Below are 17,994 nucleotides of genomic sequence, written 5' to 3' on the forward strand. Positions count from 1 at the left end.
TGCAAATGATGTTCTATTTCCATTTTTCTCATTTTTCATGGAACCAAAGTAGTTATCAATGTTTATTTAGATATTCATTAATTTTTTTTTTTTTTTGCCTTCACTTGGTTTTAGGCTCTAGCAGTTGCTCATGTACCAATAAATCCTGAAGGGGCTTCCATTATTATACAGTCATACTGCATGTCTTAGAACTTTTCACTTGCCTGATCCAATCATTCCAGTTTAACTCTTTTATATCATTTATTTATGTTTCTTCTCAAATACAGTGCTATCATCCTTTCTTTAAAAGAAACATTTTTTGTGGCTAAGTAATGATATAAAATGTAATGGGTTCCAAGCAATTCTACACCTAGGTATCTAGCCAAGAGAAATAAAAGACACAAAGTACTGTACACAAATGTTCCTAGCAGCGCTGTTCATAGTAACCAAAAGTTGGAGGCCATCCAAATATCCATCAACCACTGAATAAATAAGGTATATCAGCAATAAAGTGAATGAACTATTGATACATTCTATAAAATAGATGAACCTCAAAAACATAATGCTAACGGAAAGAAGCCAGACACAAGTGACTGCATATAGTATGATTTTGTTTATTTAAAATTTCTGGAATATACAAACCTATAGAGGCAGAAAACAGATCAGTGGTTACCTAAGGCTGCATGTGGGATCAAGGACTGAATGCAAATAGGCACAAGAGAACTTTTGGGGGTGATGAAAATGTTTTATAGCTAGATTATGGTGATGATTACAAAACTACAGATTTACTAAAAACCATTAACTTCAAGTAAACTAAACTTACTTTTATAATGGGTAAATTTTATGGAATGTAAATTCTACTTCAATAAAGCTGTTTTTAAAAAGCCAATGAACAGAGGAAGGATGAAAAGAATATATGAATATATACACGCACATAGGAAATAACTTTGTAATATAAAAATTTAAGGGATTCAGCTTGTTACTGATAAAAGTGGCAGAAAGTATTTTAAATAACACTCAGTGCATTCAAGAGTGACATAAGAGAAACATTTTCACAAGCTGGTCATGGGAGTGTAAATTGGCACAACCTGTCTGGAAAGCAGTTTGGCAAAGTATACGAAGCGAGCTTTAAAACAATGTCCCCTTTGATTTACTTCTGAGAGCTCAGCCTACAGAAGTAATAAAAAACATAAATAAAGATCTAGGTATAAAGATATTCAGCAAAGCAAAATTTATAATAGTTTAAAAAGATGGAACCTATGTAAATATTCAACAATGGAAGAACAGTTAAGAAAACTGCAGCCTATCCGTGAATATTCTGCACTTTTTAAAAATATCTGTGTGCCTATGACCCAGCATAGAGCATGACATCACTGCTGCCACCACCACGACCTACACTCAGGAGGAAGATCCTCTAAGAGGAAGATTCTCACCATTTCCTGAGGGTCATGGCTAGCAGAGCACTGGTGGCATCCCGTAACTGTGCAAATGATGGTACATTTGAAATGAAGAAATGTGACCTTCATGGGTAGTAATAGGGCCCTCTTATCACAACAGTGCTCAGTAGTGAAGAGAGACTCAGACTCTACAGGATGATACAGACTGTTTGCCAATGGAATCAAACAGAAAGTTATTTGTGGTTTTTGTTACTTATGTAATGTCAAGAAGACTGTGGGGGACTTGAGGTCGTGATAAATATCATAGATCATCTCATCACCGCTTACTGGGCTCATGGCTTTAGCTTTACTTGTGGACTTTCTGTCCTAGAAATTTGTAGAGTTTACAGGACAAAGAGAAGGTTGTGCTAAAGGAAAAGTAGGATTAATACACATGTACACTAAGACCTTCTACAGGGATCAGGGCATTGTCAGAGCTCAGGTTCCCCTGAGCACTGGTCTGGCCTGTAAGTACAGTTACCACTCAGTATCCAAGGGGGATTGGTTCCAGGACTCCCATGGATACCAAAATCCTCAGATGCTCAAGTCCCTTATATAAAATAGCATTGTATTTGCATATAACCCTAGGCACATCCTCCCATATACTTTAAATCATCTCTAGATTACTCATAATACCTCATACAATGTAAATGCTATGTAAATAGTTGCCGGTGCATGGAAAATTCAATTTTTGCTTTTTGGAACTTTCTGGAATTTTTTTCCCAAACATTTTCAATCTGCAGTTGGTTGAATCGGTGGATGCAGAGCTCATGGATAGGGAGGGCCAATTGTATAATGGAAAAAATGAGGTCTGTTTTACTTTATATTTGAAGCATACAATATGGCAACTTTGTGGAAATGACCATTTATTTTCATCTGTGAGAAGAACCACTGTGGAATGGAAACATCTGTTTAGAGAGCAGCAGCCATCACTGATTACTACAAGAAAGGCAATTTTCTTCCTGGGCTTAGGTCAGATGGAATGGATGCTCTATGTGTCCAGGAGGCAACAAAGATTGCAGCTGCCTATTATAGATCTGTATAGGGGATCATACTGATAGAGCTGCAGACTCAACATTATGAAGGACACAGTATGCATGATCTTGGAGCCAGTTACCATACACAAGAAGAAATACAAGAAGTAAGAAGAGTGACCCTATTATGCTTCTCCGAGATAGAATAGCACACAGCAATATTGCCAGTGTTGAAGAATGAAAGGAAACTGATGTTGAAGTGAAGAAAGAAATTGAGAGCACAGTCTAGTTTGCTACAGTTGATCCCAAACCACCTTTAGAAGAGCTAGGCCATCACTTCTATTACAGTGATCCACCTTTTGAAGTTTATGGATCAAGTGAATCATTTAAAGGAAGACTGCAGGGACTTCCCTGGTGGTCCAGTGTTTAAGACTCCATGTTCCCAGTGTAGGGGGCCCGGGTTTGATCCCTGGTCCGGGAACTAGATCCCACATGCCACAACTAAGAGTCCACGTGCCACAACTAAGAGTCCGCATGCCACAACTAAGAGCCTGCATGCCACAGCGAAGATCCCGCGTGGTGCAACTATGACCCGGAGCAGAATGAATGAATGAATGAATGAATGAATAAATAAGTAAATAAATAAAGGAACACTGTAAATTTACTATTATGCCTTCAACAGAACATTCAATGGTCAACTTCAAGAAACTTTGTGTTCTCAACTTTAAAAGAAATAAAACCCATCAAACAAACAGTTTGTAAACGTGTTTATGCTACTCTATAAAATTAAGTTTAAAAAGATGGGAGAAAAGTTTAATGGGTTTCAAAATTCCAGTGGTACAGTGAAAAGTACATCATCTTCCCCATGTCCCACAGTTTCCCAATTTTCCTCCACAGAAGCAAATATGTTACTAGACTCTTCTACAAGAAAAAATGAAAATTTTAAAAACTGAAACAAATCGACAAACACAAAAGACAATTCAAAATGTTTAAAGGAAAAGTTCATAAACTCTTACATTCAGAAAGAAAAATATGGAGAGAGAAATAGGAACACTTTGTAATTAACGTGAACCAAGTAGCAGAAGATACGAAAAGTGTAGGCTGGGGGAATTTGGAAGCATTGAGTTAAATCTATGGGGAGATAGCATAAGATATTAGACATGTAGGAGAGGAACTCTCTCATATCTATACTTACACAAACAACTCATCCTAAAATAAAATCCAATTTCGAAGTCAGGCAGAGATTTTTCCCTCTTGTGTCAGTGAGTCACAAAGCTGTCTCAAGCTGATTTTACCTATCAAGCCAAAAGACATACCACTCTCTTGTTATGAGGATTATAGGTAGGTATGTTTAATGAACAAGTTATTACAATTAGAGGAAAATACCTTATATTTGTTATAAGTAACAAATTGTATCACTTAACTATGGCAGTCAAACTACTGCCTTTTGCTTCCTGGCAATGTTAACTCTACTAATTTATTCTCTAACACAGAAATAATGCCCCCCATGGTGGGCTGCCTACTGCAGTTACTCCATGTAGAAAAGGAGAGAGCTTCTGAAGATCTAAGAATAAGTGTATTAAAATACAAATTTCATCTTCATTTTGACTGCCATTATAAACTGAGGTATCACAGAGTGACTTGTTCGCAGACAAAAATTTCCCAAGTAATGGAATAGCTGAGTCACTATTCACCAAAGACTTAATTATCTCATATAGTCAGTGAAAGAAAATGATATAATATTATAAAGGTCATCTATTTTTGTAGTCTTTGTTCAGGGTTCCAAAAATGAATTTCAATATGGTTGCTGACTCTGAAAGTAATTTTCACACTCAGATTTACCTCTTAAAACATTTGGGTACATTCTTTTTCTGGGATTACATTAAATAACATCTATGCATCAATCGAGTTACACCAGAGGTAATGCTCCACCAACTTCTAGCTGAGTTTACAATATAACGTTAGCTTTTTCTAGAATGGGCAAGTCAACTGAGCTGTAACATTCCCTTGGGCTTTATGCCATTTCTCAAGTTTAAAACTGAAACATCAGTTGAAGAAAAACAGGTACAACCTAACAGCCTATGCAACTTAATTACAGGCAGATTAAGCTGCACACATCAGCTTCAGAACAAAAAGAGTCAGAAAAAAACTAAAAAATCAAATATGAGATTTTTACTGCTGAAATGGTCTATAAAATACTCTCATGGATGAGATAACTTAGGACCTCAAAGAAGCTGCCTGCACAAGAACACAAAACAAATAAGGCAAGCTGGGGGTGGGGGCCAGGGCCTCCAAAACATTCTATTTCACAAATCAATAGCCTCCACAATCTCAAAAATATCTATATAGAAAATTGACTAAACTTTCAAATGACAAATTTAAGAATCACTCACTTGACTAAAAATATTGGCAATAAATAACCTCATTAGAACGGATCTACATACCAGTAAAAATGGTTAACATTTACTGAATTCTTACTGTGTGCCAGGCTCTATATTAAGTCCTTTACATGTATTTAATTCACTTAATTCTCACCACTCCCCTGTGAGGTATTATTATTAACCCCACTTTAAAAACAAGAAAATTGAGGCAGAGTTTCTGGCAAATTACTTGTCAGAAGTCACCAAGCAAATAAGAACTAGGGTATGAACCCATGTAATGATCTCCTCAGCTGTAGTCCCTAACTCCCCACTTCTGACCTCCCAGCTCTTAACCATTCTACTATACTGCCTTTTAAATTTTAGTCCAATTTCTCATTTTACATATAAGGAAACTATGTCCCCAAGGAAGACATAAAATTCAATCAAGATTTAAAATCATTTAATAACAGTACTAGTATTAGGATGCAGGTTTCCTATTCCCATTATGCTCTCCTATTTCACACTGGGCTTTTCTTATTTTTCTATCATCCTATTATCCTCTTTCACATTGGGCTTTTCCTATTTTCCTATCATTTTTCCTATTTCACATTGGGCTTTTCCCCTCTGCTGGTCTTTTTCAAAATTAATTTGTTTTTCTGAGTATAAAATACTTATCACTGAAGTCAAGAAAGTACAATAAAGTATAGAAGAAAATTAAAATTATTCCTCCCAGCTTCCAAGGATAATCATTGTCAACAGTTTAACTTATTTATTTACATGCATTACAAGACCAACACTCCATTTCCCTGCCCCATATGTTTAAAGAAGTTTATAGACCTACTTTACAAGTAGTTGTATATTAATTTGACTTTTTCACTTAAATCACTATTTTCCCAAGGCATTAAATATTTTTTGAATATGACTAAATGGCTACATGACATTTCATAAATTTCATTAAGATATTTAACCATAGGTCTACTGACTATATATATGGAAGACTTCTTGCAATTAATCTCTTTGATGAAACTGTTATACATACATCTTTATGCAACATATCTGTTAATATTCTTAGATTAAGTCCCTGAAAATGATATTACTGAGTTAAAGGGTATAATAATATGTAACACACATGTGCTGCTTTACTATTGCCAAACTATTCTAAGTGCTTCACAGATATTAGCTTGTTTAATCCTTGCAACAACTCTGATAGATGAAATGAATGCCCAGAGAGAACAAGTGACTGGCCCAAGATCATATGGCTAAGAAAGTGGCACAGCCAGGATTCACACCCAGCTAGTCAGAATCCAGGATCCAGGCTCTTCATCATTATGCTGGACTATGTTAATTCCACACTTTTCAACCACATGATGCCAAGTCTCCTAGACATTTACTACAAATGTACAAAAATCATCTGAGGAACCTGTTTTCAATAAGCATCTCAGGAGATTCTAAAGTTTGAAACCACTATTCTGATCTAAAAATTTTTAAATAGTACAACATCCAATAAACCCTTCTCATAAAACTACTGACAGACCACCGACAGTTTATATTGGTTGACGTTTAATATACAAATGGGAGGGCCAAGTAAGAGAACACTCAAAAATGGTTAAAATATGACCTCATGACCTGGGATTAGGCAAATGGCTTCTTAGATGTGATACCAAAAGCACAAATGGTAATATAAATTAAAAATTTTAGGGTTGTTAGAATTATTTTTAAAATAAAGGATAAACTGAACTTCAAAATTTAAAAATTCTGTGCTATAAAAGATACCATAAGGACACATATTATGTGATTCCACCTATATAAGTCACCTAGAATAGGCAAATTCATAGAGCCACAAAGTAGAAATAGCAGTTATTAGAGCCTCAGGGAGAAGAGGAGAGTTATTATTTAATGGGTAAAGAGTTTCTGTTCAGGATGAAGGAAAAGTACTGAAAATGGAGACAGCAGAAGCAACAACTACAATCCTGCAGCCTGTGGAACAAAAACCACATTCACAGAAAGATACACAAGATGAAAAGGCAGAGGGCTATGTACCAGATGAAGGAACAAGATAAAACCCAAGAAAAACAACTAAATGAAATGGAGATAGGCAACCTTCCAGAAAAAGAATTCAGAATAATGATACTGAAGATGATCCAGGACCTTGGAAAAAGAATGGAGGCAAAGATCGAGAAGATGCAAGAAATGTTGAACAAAGATGTAGAAGAATTAAAGAACAAACAAACAGAGATGAACAATACAATAACTGAAATGAAAAATACACTAGAAGGAATCAATAGCAGAATAATTGAAGCAGAAGAACGGATGAGTGACCTGGAAGACAGAATGGTGGAATTCACTGCTGCGAAACACAATAAAGAAAAAAGAATGAAAAGAAATGAAGACAGCCTAAGAGACCTCTGGGACAACATTAAACGCAACAACATTCACATTATAGGGGTCCCAGAAGGAGAATAAAGAGAGAAAGGACCAGAGAAAATATTTGAAGAGATTATAGTCGAAAACTTCCATAACATGGCAAAGGAAATAAACACCCAATTCCAGGAAGTGCAGAGAGTCCCATGCAGGATAAACCCAAGGAGAAACACTCTGAGACACATAATAATCAAACTGACAAAAATGAAAGACAAAGAAAAATTAAAAGCAAAAAGGGAAAAACGACAAATAACATACAAGGGAACTCCCATAAGGTTAAAACCTGATGTCTCAGCAGAAACCCTACAATCCAGAAGGCAGTGGCATGATGTATTTAAAGTGATGAAAGGGAAGAACCTACAACCAAGATTACTCTACCCGGCAAGGATCTCATTCAGATTCGATGGAGAAATCAAAAGCTTTACAGACAAGCAAAAGCTAAGAGAATTCAGCACCATCAAACCAGCTCTACAACAAATGCTAAAGGAACTTCTCTAAGTGGGAAACACAAGAGAAGAAAAGGACCTACAAAAACGAACCCAAAACAATTTAAAAATGGTCATAGGTACATACGTATCGATAATTACCTTAAACGTGAATGGATTAAATGCTCCAACCAAAAGACACAGGCTTGCTGAATGGATACAAAAACAAGACCCATACATATGCTGTCTGCAAGAGACCCACTTCAGACCTTGGGACACATACAGACTGAAAGTGAGGGGATGGAAAAAGATATTCCATGCAAATGGAAATCAAAAGAAAGCCAGAGTAGCAATACTCATATCAGATAAAATAGACTTTAAAATAAAGAATGTTACAAGAGACAAGGAAGGACACTACATAATGATCAAGGGATCAATCCAAGAAGAATATATAACAATTATAAATATATATGCACCCAACATAGGAGCACCTCAATACATACGGCAACTGCTAACAGCTACAAAGGAGGAAATCGACAGTAACACAGTAACAGTGGGGGCCTTTAACACCTCACTTACACCAATGGACAGATCATCCAAAATGAAAATAAATAAGGAAACAGAAGCTTTAAATGACACAATACCTCAGATAGATTTAATTGATATTTATAGGACATTCCATCCAAAAACAGCAGATTACACTGTCTTCTCAAGTGTGCAAGGAACAGTCTCCAGGATAGATCACATCTTGGGTCACAAATCAAGCCTCAGTAAATTTAAGAAAACTGAAATCATATCAAGCATCTTTTCTGACCACAACGCTATGAGGTTAGAAATCAACTACAGGGGAAAAAACGTAAGAAACACAAACACACGGAGGCTAAACAATACGTTACTAAATAACCAAGAGATCACTGAAGAAATCAAAGAGGAAATCAAAAAATACCTAGAGACAAATGACAATGAAAACACGACAATCCAAAACCTATGGAATGCAGCAAAAGCTGCATTCTAAGAGGGAAGTTTACAGCTATACAAGCCTACCTCAAGAAACAAGAAAAATCTCAAATAAACAATCTAACGTTACATCTAAAGGAACTAGAGAAAGAAGAACAAACAAAACCCAAAGATAGCAGAAGGAAATAAATCATAAAGATCAGAGCAGAAATAAATGAAATAGAAACAAAGAAAACAATAGCAAAGATCAACAAAACTAAAAGCTGGTTCTTTGAGAAGATAAACAAAATTGATAAACCATTAGCCAGACTCATCAAGAAAAAGAGGGAGAGGACTCAAATCAATAAAATTAGAAATGAAAAAGGAGAAGTTTCAACAGACATCACAGAAATACAAAGCATCCTAAGAGACTACTACAAGCAACTCTATGCCAATAAAATGGACAACCTGGAAGAAATGGACAAATTCTTAGAAAGGTATAATCTTCCACGACTGAACCAGGAAGAAATAGAAAATATGAATAGACCAATCACAAGTAATGAAATTGAAACTGTAATTAAAAATCTTCCAACAAACAAAAGCCCAGGACCAGATGGCTTCACAGGTGAATTCTACCAAACATTTAGAGAAGAGCTAACACCTATCCCTCTCAAACTCTTCCAAAATATTGCAGAGGAAGGAACACTCCCAAACTCATTCTATGAGGCCACCATCACCCTGATACCAAAACTAGACAAAGATACTACAAAAAAACGAAATTACAAACCAATATCACTGATGAATATAGATGCAAAAATCCTCAACAAAATACTAGCAAACAGAATACAGCAACACATTACAAGGATCATACACCATGACCAAATGGGGTTTATCCCAGAGATGCAAGGATTCTTCAATATACGCAAATCAATCAATGTGATACACCATATTAACAAACTGAAGGAGAAAAACCATCTGATCATCTCAGTAAATGCAGAAAAAGCTTTGGACAAAATTTAACACCCATTTATGATAAAAACCCTCCAGAAAGTGGGCATAGAGGGAACCTACTTCAACATAATAAAGGCCATATATGACAAACCCACAGCAAATATCATTCTCAATGGTGAAAAACTGAAAGCATTTCCTCTAAGATCAGGAACAAGACAAGGATGTCCACTCTCACTGCTATTATTCAACATAGTTTTGGAAGTCTTAGCCATGGCAATCAGAGAAGAAAAAGCAATAAAAGGAATACAAATTGGAAAAGAAGAAGTAAAACTGTCACTGTTTGCAGATGACATGATACTATACATAGAGTATCCTAAAGATGCCACCAGAAAACTACTAGAGCTAATCAATGAACTTGGTAAAGTTGCAGGATACAAAATTAATGCACAGAAATCTCTTGCATTCCTATACACTAATAATGAAAAATCTGAAAGAGAAATTAAGGAAACACTCCCACTTACCACTGCAACAAAAAGAATAAAATACCTAGGAATAAACCTACCTAGGGAGACAAAAGACCTGTATGCAGAAAACTATAAGACTCTGATGAAAGAAATTAAAGATGATACCAAGAGATGGAGAGATATACCATGTTCTTGGATTGGAAGAATCAACATTGTGAAAATGACTCTACTACCCAAAGCAATCTACAGATTCAATGCAATCCCTATCAAATTACCAATGGCACTTTTTACAGAACTAGAACAAAAAATCTTAAAATTTGTATGGAGACACAAAAGACCCCGGATAGCCAAAGCAGTCTTGAGGGAAAAAAACGGTGCTGGAGGAATCAGATTCACTGACTTCAGACTACACTACAAAGCTACAGTAATCAAGATAATATGGTACTGGCACAAAAACAGAAATATAGATCAATGGAACAGGACAGAAAGCCCAGAGATAAACCCATGCACCTATGGTCAACTAATCTATGACAAAGGAGGCAAGGATATACAGTGGAGAAAAGATAGCCTCTTCAATAAGTGGTGCTGGGAAAACTGGACAGCTACATGTAAAAGAATGAAATTAGAACACTCCCTAACACCATACACAAAAATAAACTCAAAATGGATTAGAGACCTAAATGTAAGACTGGGCACTATAAAACTCTTAGAGGAAAACATAGGAAGAACACTCTTTGACATAAATCACAGCAAGATCTTTTTTGATCCACCTCCTAGAGTAATGGAAATAAAAACAAAAATAAACACATGGGGCCTAATGAAACTTAAAAACTTTTGCACAGCAAAGGAAACCATAAACAAGACGAAAAGACAACCCTCAGAATGGGAGAAAATATTTGCAAATGAATCATCAGACAAAGGATTAATCTCCAAAATATATAAACAGCTCATGGAGCTCAATATTAAAAAAACAAACGACCCAATCCAAAAATGGGCAGAAGACCTAAATTGACATTTCTCCAAAGAAGACATACAGATGGCCAAGAAGCACATGAAAAGCTGCTCAACATCACTAATTATTAGAGAAATGCAAATCCAAACTACAATGAGGCCTCACACCAGTTAGAATGGGCATCATCAGAAAATCTACAAACAACAAATGCTGGAGAGGGTGTGGAGAAAAGGGAACCCTCTTGCACCGTTGGTGGGAATGTAAATTGATACAGCCACTATGGAGAACAGTATGGAGGTTCCTTAAAGAACTAAAAATAGAATTACCATATGATGCAGCAATCCCACTACTGGGCATATACCCAGAGAAAACCATAATTCAAAAAGACACATGCACCCCAATGTTCATGGCAGCACTATTTACAATAGCCAGGTCATGGAGGCAACCTAACTGCCCATCGACAGATGAATGGATAAAGAAGATGTGGTACATATGTACAATGGAATATTACTCAGCCATAAAAAGGAACGAAACTGGGTCATTTGTAGAGACATGGATGCATCTAGAGACTGTCCTACAGAGTGAAGTAAGTCAGAAAGAGAAAAACAAATATCGTATGTTAACGCATATATGTGGAACCTAGAAAAATGGTACAGATGAACCGGTTTGCAGGGCAGAAATTGAGACACAGATGTAGAGAACAAACGTACGGATACCAAGGGGGGAAAGCAGCGGGGGGTGGTGGGGGTGGTGTGAGGAACTGGGAGATTGGGATTGACATGTACACTGATGTGTATAAAATGGATGACTGATAAGAAAAAAAAAAGTACTTAAAATGGATGAAGGTGACGGTTGCAATACATTGTGAATGTATTTAATACCACTTAAAATGGTAAAAATGGTAAATTTTGTTGTGTATTTTACAATAATACTTTTTTAAAGGCACCATTAAGACATTCTACAAAATGGGGAAAAATATTTGCAACTCATTCATCTGATAAAGGAATTGTATCCTGAATATACAACTCAACAATAAAAAGATAAATAATCCATTTTTTCAAACAGGGAAAGGATATGAACAGACATTTCCCCAGAAAAGTATACAAATGGCCAATAAGTACATGAAAAGATGCTCAATATTACTAGTTAGTAACTGGGGAAATACAAATCAGAAACACAGTGAGACACTTCATACTCACTGAATGGCTACAATAAAAGAGACAGATAATAAGAAGTTTGAACAAGAAGTAGAGACACTAAACCTTCATAAGTTGCTGGTGAGAATATAATAGTACAGCCACTTTGGAAAACAGTTAGGCAGTTCCTCCACACAAAAACTTGTACATATATGTTCACGGCGGCAATTTTCTTTTTCTTTTTTTAATATTTATTCATTTATTTATTTGGTTGCATGGGGTCTTAGTTGCGGCAGGCAAGCTCCTTAGTTGTGGCACATGGACTCCTTAGTTGCAGCCTGTGAACTCTTAGTTGTGGCACGCAAACTCTTAGTTGCGGCATGCATGTGGGATCTAGTTCCCTGACCAGGGATCGAACCCGGGCCCCCTGCATTGGAAGCGCAGAGTCTTATCCACTGCGCCACCAGGAAAGTCCTGGCATTTTTTAATAGCCAAAAAATAGAAATGACCCAAATATCCATCAGCTGATAAATGGATAAATGAAATGTTATATATATATCCCTACAAAGGAATATTATTTGGCAATAAAAAGGTATGAAGTACCAATACATGCTACAACATGGACGAATCTTGAAAACTTATGCTGAATGAAAGAAGCCAGGCACAAGAGGTCACATGTTGTATGATTCCATTTATATGAAATTCCCAGACAGGTAAATCTATAGAGACAAAAATTAGATTAGTGGTCACCAGAAGCTGGGAGAAGAGGAAATGGGGAGTGACTGCTAATGGGTACAGAGTTTCTTTTGGGGGCAACGAAAACATTCTGGAATTAAATGTGGTAATCACTGCACAATTCTGTGAATATACTAAAAACAACTGAAGTGTATCAAAAAACTAAAAATAAACTAAAAAATATCATTAAGAAATTCATGATAAGGACATAAATTTTGAAATTAAGTGCTTAGAAGTGGTAATTTAAGACTGTAAATAGGGCTTCCCTGGTGGCGCAGTGGTTAGGAATCCGCCTGCTAATGCAGAGGACACGGGTTCGAGCCCTGGTCCGGGAAAATCCCACACGTCGCGAGCAACTAAGCCCGTGCGCCACAACTACCGAGCCTGTGCTCTAGAGCCCACGATCCACAACTACTGAGCCTGCATGCCACAACTACTGAAGCCCACGTGCCTAGAGCCCGTGCTCAGCAACAAGAGAAGCCACTGCAGTGAGAAGCCTGTGCACCGCAACAAAGAGTAGCCCCCGCTCACCACAACTAGAGAAAGCCTGTGTGCAGCAATGAAGACCCAATGAGGCCAAAAAAATTAATTAATTAATGAATTAATTAAAAAAAAAAAAAGACTGTAAGTATATGAATTTTGAGAGAGAATGGGGCGTGGAATCTAAAGGATAAAGATAAAGTTTTTATGGAAACCATAAACGATGGAAACAAAGACGGAAACGTCAAAATTGTCAAAAAAGTCAAAAAAATTAAGAACTAGGAAAGTATGTGTCATGCAAACAAAAGTTTGAAAAGTTCCATTAAAATTCACACTGAGGAAAATGGACAAGTAAGTTTCAGAGTAGGGAGAAAACAACCAAAACAAAATCATTCAATGACTCATCTAAAGAGATTCCCTGATGACTTTAAAAAAAAAAAACAATCTAACTTAGTACATAAAAAACAAGGTTAAGAAAATACACATACAGTCTAAATTTATAAAATTGAAGGCGATATGGACAGATTTTACCAAGTGTAGAGCACTAGCAATTGAGGGCAAAACTGAAATTTAACCAGAATACTTTGGATACATATTAACAGTATTGCTTTTACACAGCAAATTTATAGGACAATATGAACTGAACTATGTTGGATTCCCTGTCAGTAAATCAAGCACTCCCTTTTGTCCTAGACAGACCCGAGGTGACGATGAAAAACTGATGATGGCACACTGCACGCCAGAATGTCAGCTCCACGGGGGCAGGGACTTTGTTGTGTTTAACTAGAACAATGCTTAGCACACAGGAAGAACTCAATAATATTGGCTAAATGAATCAACAGCACTTTGAAATCTAGAGAATACTGTGTATATGTTTTAGGAATTCCCATCTAGATTAGGGAATTCTTCACATCTAGAAATGGAATTTTAATGACGAGCCAGAGATAACTGAGCTCTAAAACTAGAGTTTCAGGGAAGAAAAGAAGTTTCCTTGAAATACCACACTGACTGGAGGCAGATAAGAAGCCTACATAACTTGCTTGTGCTGTTAAACGCTTAAACATAATCATAAATTTCTTTTATTTTTTACATTGCCAGTATAATGAAAAACATAAATGAGTCCACACAATTCTAAAGAGTTAACTTTTTAGATGGTAAAAATAACTATATACGCTTAGAATTCATCATGGTCAAGTTATAGGAACACACAATACAGAAGATAAAAACCCCTAAAGACAAAGATATGATTTAAGTAAAATATAATAGGTAAAGCCACTATCTAAGAGATCAAAGCAGAAAATATAAAACCTAACTGTTAAAATCTATTCAATGCTAACTAAACTTAGAACGATGAACACAGAAAGAAAACAAAATCCTCCAGCTTAAAGGAATTCAATTCACGATAATAGAGAAGAAAAAACTACTAGACAGTGATAAACACCATAACAACGATAAAAACAATTTCTAACAATGCCTGATTCAGCTAATTTACTTATAAATTTACATGGAGGATCAAAAAAAGACACATCTTCAGATGGGAAAAGACACATACTATAATTTCACTCATATGTGGAATATAAAAAACAAAATAAATGAACAAACCGAACAAAAACAAACATGTAGATGCAGAGAACAGAGTAGTGGTTACCAAAGAGGAAAGGGGGAGTGAAATGGATAAAGGGGGTCAACTGTACGCTGTATGGTGACAGATGGAAACTGAATTTTTGGTGGTGAGCACAATGTAGTATACATGTAAGTAAAAATATAATGTTGTACACGCAAAATATATAATGTTATAAACCAAATTATCTCAATTTTTAAAAAGACACATCTTATTTTAAAACATTACATGTATAAGAAGTTTCTATACCTGTCACATAAATAGTAAAATCAATACCAACGAAACAAATGGTGTTTTTTAATAAAAATATCACTAAGAAGGTTGCATTTAAATATTTAATCAACACAATTCTTACAAAATTTTGTTCTTTAAATCAAAGTACTCTATTGTTAGAATAATGACAAATATCACTAGTTAGTTCATTTCACCTCACCTCTCTTTTTAAAAAAGATACTCGTGGTCAATAGACATGCAATTAAAGCTGTAGTTCAAGTTCAAACAACTCCCTCTGAACACACTAAAAAGACAGCCCACTAAAACATCCTGTTATATTTCTCACATTTGAATACTGTCTTAGATTTACCCCTACTAAGAATTTTATTTGAATCTAAAATATCAAGCAAATTTTGGGACTTCCCTAGTGGTCCAGTGGTAAAGAATCCACCTTCCAATGCAGGGGACGCGGGCTTGATCTCTGGTTGGGGAACTAAGATCCGACAGGCTGCAGGGCAAGTAAGCCCGAGCGCCACAACTACTGAGCTCACGCGCCTCAACTAGAGAGCCCACGTGCAGCAAACTACAGAGCCCAGGTGCTCTGGAACTGGCACGCCACAACTAGAGAAGAGAAAACTCGCACACCACAACTAGAGAGAAGCCCATGCGCTGCAACAAAAGATCCCACAAGCTGCAATGAAGATCCCATGTGCCACAACTAAGACCCAACGCAGCCAAAAAATTAAAAAACACGAAAAAATTTTTTTAAATACCAAAAAAATAAAAGCAAATTTTGAGATGAAATGTTGTTTCGCTTTCCATTAATAAATAGGTATGTCTTTAAATCAGTTTCAACTCTAAAGTTTAGTAAAGAACATAAATTGGTACAAGTATGAGAGATTTCTATTACTAAAACTAATTTTAGAGTATTTAATCTGAGCAAACTTGATGCTATGTAAAAAAGCTTAAGCAATTTTTGGCACTTTCTGTTGATACAGGAGTTCACTTGATAGTTTTCTGAAAATTATGCTGCAAATACTGAACTTTTAAATAGTCATAAACCAGAAAATTAATCATACCTTAACTTTTTTTTCATTCTCTAATTGTTTTTCAAGATCCTGAGAGATTTACACTCTGTTTCAGGCACATTATCTTAGTAGCAAAGCCGAATTTACACTAAGGAAGTGACAGTGCAGATTCTGGGTTTTGACATACATGCTTTACAATAGAAAACATTGTGCAAGTAAAAAAGTACTAATGTTCAGAACTACAATGTATGCTAAATAAAATGGTACATTTTTTAAAAGTAAGACTGCTGCTATATACTTATACTGGGCCAAAATTCCTAAAAGGCTATTCCTCCAAAATCTCCTTCTTCCCCTACCCCCTGCTCAAAATAACTTTTTCCATCCTAGAACTCATAAAATGTATTTAAAATACATATTTCAGTACATCTTTATTATCTTTCCATTAATGGATATAACTCTCTGAAACTGAAAATATTTTATTTGACCCCTTTGCTCCAAAGCAACTTAATTATGTTTTTCCATTAAATATATTTATTTATTTTTTATTATTATTATTTTTGGCTGCATTGGGTCTTCGTTGCTGCACATGGGCTTTCTCTAGTTGCAGAGAGCAGGGGCTACTCTTGGTTGTGGTGCGTGGGGTTCTCATTGAGGTGGCTTCTCTTGTTGCGGAGCACGGGCTCTAGGCACGTGGGCTTCAGTAGTTGTGGCTCGCGGGCTCTGGAGCACAGGCTCAGTAGTTGTGGCACACGGGCTCAGCTGCTCCAAGGCATGTGGGATCTTCCTGGACCAGGGCTCGAACCCATGTCCCCTGCATTGGCAGGCGGATTCTTAACCACTGAGCCACCAGGGAAGTCCCGTTAATTTTAAATATAAATGTTTAAAATTCACTCTAAATTTAATGGAGGGCCTTAATCCATTGTCAGTGAGCTTCCATACCCACCACTCCACTGAACAGCCCTCAAGTCACTGATGAGACTACTACCTGACAAATCCAAGGACTGCTTTCAGCTCTTAAAAGGTGACACGAGTATTTTCTCAAAAACTCTTCCCTGCCTTGTACCTCACAAATCCAATCTTTCCTGGTCCTCCTACTTCCCTGGTTGTCCCTTCCAACTCTCTTTTCTTTTTCCCTCACAGCAGTTCAAATGTTGATCATCCCCAGGGTTCTTTCCTAGCTTCTACTTTTCTAGAGATGTACAAACCTCCCTGAGCGTGTATTTCCTACAGCCTTCACTATATCGGGTAGTGACTCCCAAATCTGTCTCACTCCATCCAGATGATTTGGTTGCACTCTGGGAATTTGTCTCTAACTGATCTTTCTACTGTATCACTCTACTGGGTCTCCTTGCCTCTGAGCACAATTCCAATGTCTTTCACATTGTCACTAAGACTGCTGCTCTAAAAACAAAGTTTTAACCGTGTAATTCTATTACTTAAAATCTTTTGGCACTCCTCACCACTTGTCCTAAAGGAAAAAGGAGCATGACATTAAAATCCCTCACAACCCCGTCCTGAACTATCTTTTCTGCCTCATCTTCTATTCCTCACCTAAATGATATCACACAAAATCAGTTTCTCAAACAAGCCAACTATTTTTATTCCTATCAGTACTAATAAAACGATCACTCATGCTGCCTAAAATGTACTTTCCCCTCATTTGCATGCTAAAACCTGCTCTTCTTTTAAGATTTGTTTCAGATATCACCTCTGGAGAAGCCATTCCCTCCTTCATTGCCTTCTCAATTGGTCATTCCATCCTTAACATTTCTACTGCAGTTCATTTGAATAGTATCTCTCTAAGCAATTATTTCACTGAATTGTAATTTTTTGTAGACATGTCCACTTACACAGAATCTCTAAAAACAGGGGTTATATCTTTT

The 17,994-nt window shown here is 36.4% G+C and overlaps 1 protein-coding gene and 1 pseudogene across 50 annotated transcripts in view; one reads left to right on the forward strand and one right to left on the reverse strand.

Moving 5' to 3' along the window:
- Positions 1 to 17,994, reverse strand: part of SLMAP (sarcolemma associated protein) — a 150,175-nt gene that overhangs the window by 109,468 nt on the left and 22,713 nt on the right. The gene's annotated exons all lie outside the window — the stretch shown is intronic.
- LOC103000506 (pyruvate dehydrogenase E1 component subunit alpha, somatic form, mitochondrial-like) lies at positions 1,428 to 14,036 on the forward strand (annotated as a pseudogene).

The sequence above is a fragment of the Balaenoptera acutorostrata genome, chromosome 10, assembly GCF_949987535.1.
Source record: "Balaenoptera acutorostrata chromosome 10, mBalAcu1.1, whole genome shotgun sequence".
Classification (NCBI taxonomy): Eukaryota; Metazoa; Chordata; class Mammalia; order Artiodactyla; family Balaenopteridae; genus Balaenoptera; species Balaenoptera acutorostrata.